Genomic DNA, 10,754 nt, shown 5'->3' with positions numbered 1-10,754 from the left:
GCGGACTGCGCCGGGCCTGGTGACTCGTATTACCCGATAAGGGCCTTCCCACTTCGGCGTCAACTTGTTGGAATTCTTGTCCGACTGAACGCACCGAAGAACAAGGTCGCCTTCCTCAAAGCTCCGGGCATGAACCTTGCGGCTATGGTAGAGGCGCAAGGCTTGCTGGTAGCGTGCTGCTCTCACAGCCGCCCGAAGACGATCTTCCTCAAGGAGCGTTGCGTCATCTTGCCGCAATTGCTCTTGCTCAAGCTCGTCATAAGAGAGCACTCGAGGTGACTCGTATGTGAGTTCCGTGGGGAGAACTGCAGGGCAAAGGGTGTCTGGCCGGTGGCTCGATTTGGCGTCGTTCTGATCGACCAAAGAACCACCGGCAACTCATCAATCCAGTGCCTTCCACTCTTGTGCAGCCTGTCAAAAGTCTTTGTCCTCAGGCCTCACAACACTTCTGCATTTGCCCTATCCGCCTGGCCGTTGCTCCGTGGGTGTGCCACGGAAGCAAAACAGACCCTACTGCCGAGGTCTTGGATGTATTGCATGAAGGTGTGGCTTGTGAACTGTGTGCCGTTGTTGGTGATGACTCTATTTGGCACACCAAAACGGCACACTAGCCCCTTGAAGAACTTGACGGCTGACTGTGCTGTCACCTTCCTCACTGCCTCCACCTCCGGCCACTTTGTGAACTTGTCGATTGCAACGTACAAGTACTCAAAGCCCCCGACATCGCGGGGGAAAGGGCCCAGGATGTCGAGCCCCCAGACCGAGAATGGCCAGGAGAGAGGAATTGTTTGAAGGGCTTGAGCTGGTTGATGAAGCTTCTTCGAATGGAACTGACACGCTTCACACTTGGTTACTAGTGTCGTTGCATCCTGGAGGGCAGGGGGCCAGAAGAAACCCTGCCGGAACGCATTGCCGACAAGGGCCCTCCACCCTATGTGGGAGCCACATATGCCTCCGTGTATCTCTGCCAACAGCTCCAGTCCTTCCTCCCGGCGAATGCACTTCAATTTCACACTGTTCGGTCTCTTTCTGTAGAGGATGTCATCGACAAACTGATACATAGCAGACTGACGGGCTACTTTCTCCGCTTCTTCCTGCTCCTCAGGAAGCTCCCCTGTTTGGAGGAATCGGACGGTATGCTGTGCCCATGCCGGAGCCTAGGGCTCGACGGCAAGGACCAAAGGCATTTCTTCTGCCATGGGAGCGGCCGTCTCTAAGGTCAGGGCTTGACGGCCTGCCGGAATCAGTCGCTCCTCGGCAGGCTCAGAATCCGCGGCAACATCCTTGCCGGCGGCCCCCGGGGGCTCAGCGGGGAAGTACTTGCCAGGGCCTGATTTCCTCCGTTTGTTCTGCTCCGTTGATGTTTTGACGGATGGTTGAGTTAACCGAAGCAAAAAAAGTACCTGGTTCCACAGGTAGCTTGAATGCAGCGCGCTTTGACAGGTAATCGGCAATGTCGTTCTCCGCTCGGGGAACGTGCTCCGCTTGTATACCGTCAAAGCGCTCCTCCAGCTTCCTCACCTCATCTACGTAGGCTTCCATCAACGGGCTCTGATAATCTTTGTTGACTTGTCTGACGACAAGCTGCGAATCACCTCTGATGATGAGCTTCTTGACCCCGAGGTCTGCCGCGATCCTGAGACCGGCAAGCTACCCCTCGTACTCAGCAGTGTTGTTGGTGGACATCTCCCTGGGAAAGTGCATCTAGATTACATACTTGAGGTGCTCTCCGGTGGGTGCGACGAGCAGCACACCAGCACCGGCGCCTTGCAGCGAGAAAGCCCCGTCAGAGTACATGATCCAGTTGTGACTTGCTTCCTTGCCGGGGAGAGTGGTCTCCTGGATTTCCTCGTCAGGCGTTGAGGTCCATTCTGCAATGAACTCCGCTAAGACTCTGCTCTGGATTGTCGAAGTACTTTCAAACTTCAGACCAAAGCTTGAAAGCTCCAAGGCCCACTCCACAATCCTTCCGGTCGCGTCTGGGTTGTGCAGTATCCGTTGTAACGGGAGACGGGTGATGATGGTGATTTCGTGTGCTTAGAAGTAGTGGCGCAGCTTCCTCGAGGCCATAAGGAGGCCGAAGAGCAATTTCTGCACGCCAGAGTACCTTGACCTAGCCCCCTGCTTGAGGGAGCTGAAAAAGTAAACCAGACTACAACACGAACCCCCCTTTAGCAACGCATCGATGCGTTGGTGAATGTCCATATAACCGTTGCAATGTCTACACCAACGGATTATTATGTGTTGCCGTTGGTGGCGTTGCAAGGGTCTACAACAACGTATATAATTGCGTTGGTAATCGATGTGAAAAAGTGTTGCAAGGTAGCAACTTATATAGTTGCAGCCTAACAACACTTCACATGCGTTGGTAGAACCTACACAAACTGATTTTGAAATGGACATGGCAGATTAGTTCGGCCCTTATATGGAGTAGTATTTTATGCATTACCAACAATATTACTAAATCAACATTGAAAGTGCACATGAGCAGCAAATCCAGTAAAGAGAAAGATCTCATTTATTAAATCCACTCGGTTGCATTACATGGAACACAATCCAAAGAATGTATACATGATTTCCATACATTGACCATGAAAGTGACATTCTGTAACATAATGTAAAACTATCTGGTAGTGGCCACACTCTCCACCTTGCAGTCAACTTAGTCATGCACCATCCATTTATCTGGGCGATCTACAACAACAAAAAAGCTGACATGAGTAATGTATCATTAAACAAAGAATAAATAAAGCAGGTTAACAGAGCAATAAATTTGAAAAAGGAAGCAAAATAAAATGGTTGAAGGCCATGAGATAACTGATCTAGCTGCATGAAAAATACTTCTGACATTTGATCATATTTTTCTAGTGTACATCAACACACATTACTGACCATTTCCCAAGTTAACAGCCTCAAATTTATATTCTAGGTCAGTACATACCAGTGTAACAATCACATTTTTTTCTCAGCCAACAGGGACATGGATTTTGCTTATATACTTCCTCCGTTCACTATAATAAGACGTTTTGGATATTTCAATATGGTGTACATACGGATTGAAACGAGTCAACAAACACACTAAAACACATCTACATACATCTGATTCAGAAAAAAGTTCTTATAATAGTGAACGGAGGGAGTATTTCCAAAAATTTGAAGATGCTATCCAATATTTACCATTTCTACATCGCTGAAAATAAAAAATGCGATGAGAATACAATCAAAACATGGTCGGTGAAGAGGTGATAGCAAATGGCTTTACCTTTAATTATTGTAGACACACAACTTGATGTACAACGAGTGCTGAGTAGGCCTAATATAAGAATCAGGGATAAATCCCACTAATAACAATATACAGTATACAGGTTGTTTTGGCGCCATTCTCGAATTGACATTCATGCATTCTCAATGGAATTATCTATAACAATGTACGTGTACCGGTTGCATGACAAAATAGAAGCATAATCTCTGTATAATGAACATAGCATATCCGCATACAAATTATTTTCTTCCATAAACCACTTCCAAAATAAGTCCCATACCACTTGAGTACATCAGCATGTTTTGTACTGAAACTCAAAGGGGTGTCTAGAGATATACATCAGTCATACACATCGTTCGCCCTGCTGGACATCCCATACACATAGTTTGAACATTTTTTGTTAACATAACAAAATTTAAATACGAACAGTAGTAACAATCCTGCAATACATGTATATATATAGAGGGGAGTCAAGAGTAGCTCTACCTGTATTACTTCTTGAGCATGGATCTAAATTAGAGATATCAGAAAGAGGGTCTTGTCGGGGGTTTCTAGTTACTAAGCCAGCTGGGAGTTACATAAGAATTATATACGAACACTATCAGTATATGTAGGCATAAAAGATAAATGGGCAGTGGATGTACCTGAGTGATGTATACTTGGTTCAATAACAGGACACCAAAGTGGTTATGGGAAGAAGGAATTGTCCTGGATTCTGCACAACTCCCGCGAGAATAATTCAGACAAGCTGCATACTTCTTTGAACAGAACCCCTGAATATGACAGAACCCATAGTTAACTTCGATGACATAATAATATAAACGCAATCCAACTATAATAACACAGGGAAACTACTATCACCTTTTTTATGCATCTGACAATTGAGAATATTTATTAGTCCTTCTATTCACAACTCACAAGCGGACAAGTATGGCATGATCTTGCTCCTATTGACATACTGAGTATGCTAAAGCCCATGGGCGATGTCATTTCTTATAGATGTGAGCCTTTCAGTTTGTGATTAGCATTAAAGCTGACTTGCACATTCACTGCTAAAAGTTAAATGCATACTGTTAATTTAATTGAAAATGCACACTAAAAAGAAAGATAATTCTTCTAATCGTATATGAATCAAGTCATTTAGTTTTTCACCCAAAACTAAAGTACTGACTTGTGATGGTTGTCAGTTGGCAAAAACAGTTCCTCATTTTGGATAAATATCGTGTGAATTGCTTAGTGCTTATTCAGAGGAACTGATCATAAATGTAGTACCCAAACTCCCATATGGTGTCGCTTGCTGTATTCCTATAGAGGGGTTGACATACAAACACTGTTAAAAGCAAAAAAAATTAAAGGATTTGGTGCAGGCACACGGAAAATTATTATTACCTTGTGATTCACAACATCAAACCACACGGTCAAGCACAATTAGGTCCTTAAAGACCTAACATGAACAGGGGGTCAAGATTCAGGGGGTTCTGTTCAACCAGAAGAGGAGCACACACTGCTCCCATATCAATGACCAGAGAAGATGTGCCCAAATTTTAACTAGGAGAGGAATGCACAACTCACAGAGATGCTGGAGGCGCAATAAAGAATCCCGCCGTGGTCGGGAGAGGGACGCCAAGGCGTCGCTTGGGGGGAAGGCATCAACCACCTTCCGCAGCGGAGGGTTGGGCGGTGGCGTCGAACAGCGCTAAGACGCGGGGAAGGGGCACGGAGGCGGTGTGCCTTGCGCCCTCGGGCTCGCGCGTGAGGTGCGGTGGTCATGTAGGTGGGCAGTAGCGGGAAGGATAAGAGGAGAAGGGAGGAGTGCCTTACTGAACTTTCGGCGTCCAAGTCGAGGTAGCCGAGGCGGAGCAGCTCCGTCGAGCCCAAGTTGGCTCCCGCGCGTGCGTAGACGCCGGGCCGTCACACCAGCTGAGGCACCGAGCCGAGCTGGTGACCCATGGATGCGGGGGCGTATGGAGGCGCGTGGAGGACGTCTCCAAGGTGGAAGATCGAGGAGAGAGATTAGGGGGAGCCGCGCCGGTGAGAGAGGAATCGGCGGAGAGCGCCGGCTGGGAGATAAGATCTAACTTTTTTTTTTTACAACTCTGCTTCGCTGCGTGATATTTGCACGGAGAAAGTGCAAATAAGGTGGAGGTGGGTTGGAGGAGGTTAGCTCTCCTGGGGGTGGGAGGTGGGATCACAGCCAACAACACATTTTATCGTATCGTTGGTAAACATGTGTTGCTATAAGGGGATTTTTGTTGTAGCTGCATCATCTTCTTCTTCTGCACCGCCTCTTTTGATTGCATGGGCCCTGTCCTGATGGCGTCAGACTCTGCCGGAGGCCTTGCCTTGCTGGCATCGGGCCCTGCCAGGGGAATCTCTGGCTTGCCATCCGTCAGTCCCGCCGTTGCCACTGCCTCTTCATCGACCTCCCTCTGCGCCACTAGCGCGGCACTGACCACTTGATTCGTTGCCGCCAGATACAGCAGCAACGACTCTTGTGGTTTAGGCGCAATCAGTATTGGTGTAGAGGAAAGGTATTTCTTCAGATCCTGCAACGTTGCCTCGGCCTCTGGGGTCCACTCCATTGGGCCCGCCTTCTTCAATATTTTGAAAAAGGGAAGGGCACGCTCAGCGGACTTGGAGATGAATCTGCTCATGGCGGCAACGCAGCCAGTGAGCCGACGCACATCCTTGATCCGCTTGGGTGCCTTAATCTGCTCAATAGCCTTGATCTTGTCCGGGTTTGCCTCGATCCCACGCTGCGACACAAAGAACCCGAGAAGTTTGCCGGACGGAACGCCGAAGACACACTTCTCAGGGTTCAACTTGAGGTTGATCTTGCGTAGGTTGGCAAACGTCTCTTCTAAGTCTTGTACAAGGGTTGCCTTGTCCTTAGTTTGACCACTATGTCATCCATATAAGCTTCCATATTTCTATGTAGCTGGGGCTCAAAACCAATTTGGACCGCCCTTGCGAATGTCGAGCCAGCACTCTTCAACCCGAAAGGCATCCGTAAAAAGCAATACGTACCACATGGGGTGATGAATGTTGTCTTCTCTTCGTCTTCCTTTGTCATGAAGATCTGGTGGTAGCCCGAGTAGGCGTCGAGGAATGATAACATATCGCACCCGGCCGTGGAGTCAACAATCTGGTCAATGCGCGGCAATGGGAAGGGGTCCATAGGACAAGCCTTATTGATATCTGTGTAATCAATACACAGCCTCCACTTCTCGTTCGCCTTGCGCACCACCACCGGATTAGCCAGCCACGTCGGATGGAGCACTCCTCTCACCAAGCCCGCCGCCTCCAACTTCCTGATCTCCTCTGTGATGAATTCCCGCCGTTCCAAAGCTTGCTTCCTGACCTTCTGCTTGACGGGTCGCGCATGGGGACAGACAGCAAGATGGTGCTCAATCACTTCCCTGGGAATGCCGGGGATGTCGGATGCTTGCCATGCAAACACATCGACATTCACCCGCAGGAAAGTGACGAGCGCGCTTTCCTATTTGCTGTCGAGGGTGGAGCTTATGGTGAAAGCCCCTCCAGCGCCATCCTCCTTGACGGACACCCTCTTGGTCTCTGGTGGTGCAGCTCTGGATTTCTTGCTCTTGCCGGTGGAGCTCTCTGGCACGTCCTCGACGGTAGCACAACACTCCGAAGAGGTGCGCTTGCCGGAGTGGGTGCGAGAGGTCTTGCCGGTCTTCTTCTTCCCTCCCGGGGCTTCAGCTGCAGGAGCAAGTGCCTTGGCGGCAGCTGCTGGAACTGCTTCACGGTAGAGTTGGTCAGCGCAGATCAGCGCGTCCTTCTTGTCGGAGGGGATGGTGATGATGGTCATTGTCCCAGGCATCTTCAGCGTGTTGTAGGCGTAGCGCGACGCTGCCATGAACTTGGTTAGATCCGGGCGGCCGAGGATCCCGTTGTAAGGCAAGGGGATCTCGGCTACATCAAAGACAATCCTCTCCGTCCTGTAGTCCAACTCGCCTCCAAAAGTCACATGCACTGTGACCTTCCCCTTCGGCTGGCTCCTTCCCGGGTTGACCCCTTGAAATGTGCCCGTTTCCTCGAGGTCTCCATCAGGAATTTGCAGCCTTTTGATCACAACGGGTGAGATCAAGTTCAGATCGGCCCCGCCGTCAACCAGCATCTTGTTCACCTTGAGGTTTCGTATCGTTGGTGAGACCAACAACGGCAAACACCCGGCCGCAGTTGTGCGGTCAGGGTGGTCCTCGGCGTCAAAGATGAGGGGCGTGCTGGACCACTTCAGTGGCTTCTGAGCGTCGAACGAGGGCTCCGCTGCTGTGATCTCACGCGCCCACTGTTTGAGCTGGCGGTGAGTAGTATGCAGCGAGGCGCCACCATCGACGCACATGGCCTCCGTAGCCTTCTGGAACTCATGCTCGCTGGACTCGTCGTCCTCGTCATGATCATCGTCTTCCTGCTTCTTGTCACGGCCCCGAGCGGGCCTCTCTTACTGGTTATCCTTGCCGCGGCGACCTCCTTGGCCGCCACGCTTCTTGCTGGATCCTTCAGCGCCATCTTGGCCCTTCTCCTTGTCCCGCCTCTCATACTTGGCTTTTTTGCTTTTCAGCAAGCAGCTCGACTTGTCGGCAGTTCTGGAGGTCATGGCCTTTGGTGCGGTGGATCTTGCAGTACTGCTTGTCGGAGCCCCCTGGCTTGTCGGCAGCCGCCAAGGCCCGGCAAGCGGTGCACCCGGCAATCTCCTTGCGGGGGTCGTCTGCCTTGGCCTTCTTGGCGGCGCCGGTGTCGTCGGATACCTCGACGGCAAGCACGGTCTTGCCCTTGCGCTTCCTGTTGCGACGCCGACCCTTCTTCGTCGGGGCGGCGGTGTCTTCGTCGGTAGAGTCGGTTTCCGCGCCGGCGTCTTCGCCGGCGTACTTCCTCCCCTCTTCTGCCCGAGCACATCTATCGGCCAGAACGTAAAGTTCGGCCACATCCTTGACCTTGTTCATTGCCACGCATCTTGCGGTTGCGCACATTCTGATGGAATGCGCTGATCACGGTGGCAGGATGAACATCTGGGATGTTGTATTGCACTCGGCTGAACCTCTGTATGTACTTGCGTAGGTTTTCACCTTCCTTCTGGGGAATGATATGCAAATCACTCGCCTTGCCATGAGCTTGGTGGCCTCCAGTGAAGGCACCAACGAACTCATGACACAGGTCCGACCAAGAAGAAATGGAATCCGCCGGCAAGTGCATCAACCAAGACATGACATTGGGTTTCAGGGCCAACGGGAAGTAATTGGCAAGCACCTTATCGTCGCGAGCCCCAGCGGCTTGCATCGTGATGGTGTAGATGCTGGGGAACTCCGACGGGTGGGTCTTGCCATTGTACTTCTCGCCGACATCGGGCTTGAACGTGCGGTGGGATGGCCACTGGAACTGCCACAACTCACAGGTAAAGGCTGGGCAACCCACCTCGTAAGGTAGGCCGCCGGAGCCTCCCGGTGCTGGGTGGTCCATAGCGGGCCCCGCCCGCCTATCTGACTGGTGGCGTGTATCGCTCCGGCGCTCGATGGTGGTTCGAGCGTCTTCATGAGCTCGCTCCCGAAGAACTTGGCGTTGGTCGCAGTGGGTCCATGGGTCGGACGACGCTATGGAAATGTTATCACAAGCGTCATCACGATGGACCGACACCCGCGGTGGCTGGCGTGGAGGAGGAGAGTGCACCGTGGCCGCGGCGCCTCCGGCCACTGCACTGCTGGCGTGCGGTGGTTCGATGGAGCGCCGGCCTGAGGGCCCCACCGGCCGTGACTCGTCTTTGTTGGCGACGGCGACGAGGCTCCGGCTGGTGGCTCCCCACTCGTCGAGCTTCTCCGCAGCAGGAGGGAAGTCGAGGAGCAGCGGCGCGCGCGCCAAAGCTTCTGCTGGCGTGGGTGGTGGTGAAAGCTGCGTGGACTGTGGCGCGCTTCGACTTCTAACCATGTTAGAAGGAGCTCTATCACGGCCCAGCTGCCGCGTGCCATTTTCGCCAGCACTTCGCGCGGGCATGCTGGCCTCCTTCGTCCCGCAGATGATGCACAAGGCTCTTCCCACCGCGGTGTCCAGGGTCACCAATGTGGCGACGCTGCTCGTCGCGCACACCCCGGGAAGAGCGCGATGTGGGCGCCGGGGTGGGCGTCTTGGAGGTCGCCGCGCCGCCCGTGGGTGGCACGGCGACGCCCCCGGAGGGCCCCGCGCCGCCTGCGGGGGGCCAAGCTCTGTCTCTGGATTTTGCGGCGTGCGGCCCGTCGTCTCGTGCACGAACGATGCTGCTCGCCAGGCTCTTACTGCCAGAGCGATGTTGGTGCTCACGGGCCGCGCCTCGGGTCCTGTCTGCGACCGGCCCGCTACTCGCCCACACCGGTACGGGCCGTCCGGCTCCCGACGAACCGACCGCCGTGGCCGCCTTCTTCTTGGAAGCCATGGCGATGAAGAACCGCTAGGCTAACTGCTAGACCAGATTCTCACAACTGCGCCCCCTACCAGGCGCGTGATAACCCACAAGTATAGGGGATCAATTGTAGCCTCTTTCGATAAGTAAGAGTGTCGAACCCAACGAGGAGCTAAAGGTAGAACAAATATTCCCTCAAGTTCTATCGACCACCGATACAACTCTACGCACGCTTGACGTTCGCTTTACCTAAAACAAGTATGAAACTAGAAGTACTTTGTAGGTGTTTTTGGATAGGTTTGCAAGAAAATAAAGAACGCATAAATAAAAACTAGGGGCTGTTTAGATAAATACGCAATAAAGTAAATATAGATAGTGTGGAAAAGTGGTGGTAGGAGTTGCAAAATTGTCCCTAAGCAATTGACTACTTTACTAGACCGATAGCAAGTTTTATGTGGGAGAGGCCACTGCTAGCATGTCATCCCTGACTTGGAATTCCATGCGCTTATGATTGGAACTATTAGCAAGCATCCGCAACTACTAACGTTCATTAAGGTAAAACCCAACCATAGCATTAAAGCATCAAGTCCTCTTTATCCCATACGCAAGAACCCCCTTACTCGGGTTTGTGTTTCAGTCACTCACGCAACCCACTATAAGCGAATCATGAACGTATTGCAACACCCTACAACGGGGATCCCTCACGCTTTAGCGACACGGAGAGCACCATAGGACAGCACCAATAATAAAACATGCAACTCAAACCAATCACGATCATCAATTAACCCATAGGACAAAACGGATCTACTCAAACATTATAGGATAGCCATACATCATTGGGAAATAATATATAGCATTGAGCACCATGTTTAAGTAGAGATTACAGCGGGTAAGAGAGAGGTTACACCACTGCATAGAGGGGGGAAGAGTTGGTGATGATGGCGGTGAAGTTGTTGGTGAAGATTGCGGTGATGATGATGGCCACGGCAGCGTTCCGGCGCCACCGGAAGAGAAGGGGAGAGGGGGCCCCTTCTTCTTCTTCTTCTTCCTTGACCTCCTCCCTAGATGGGAGAAGGGTTTCCCCTCTAGTCCTTGGCCTCC

At 51.7% G+C, this 10,754-nt stretch overlaps 1 long non-coding RNA gene across 1 annotated transcript; it reads right to left on the bottom strand.

The window, feature by feature from the left end:
- Positions 1-2,500: 2,500 nt before the first annotated feature.
- LOC120975846 (uncharacterized) lies at positions 2,501-5,427 on the bottom strand. Its single transcript, XR_006671385.2, has 2 exons — positions 4,835-5,427; positions 2,501-4,706 (listed from the first exon to the last, which is right to left on the bottom strand). It is a non-coding gene; the product is annotated as an uncharacterized lncRNA (long non-coding RNA).
- Positions 5,428-10,754: the final 5,327 nt, after the last annotated feature.

Source organism: Aegilops tauschii, chromosome 1 (genome assembly GCF_002575655.3).
Source record: "Aegilops tauschii subsp. strangulata cultivar AL8/78 chromosome 1, Aet v6.0, whole genome shotgun sequence".
Classification (NCBI taxonomy): domain Eukaryota; kingdom Viridiplantae; phylum Streptophyta; class Magnoliopsida; order Poales; family Poaceae; genus Aegilops; species Aegilops tauschii.
The sequence above is the reverse complement of the archived record's forward strand: the minus strand, read 5'-3'. Positions and strand labels throughout refer to the sequence as shown.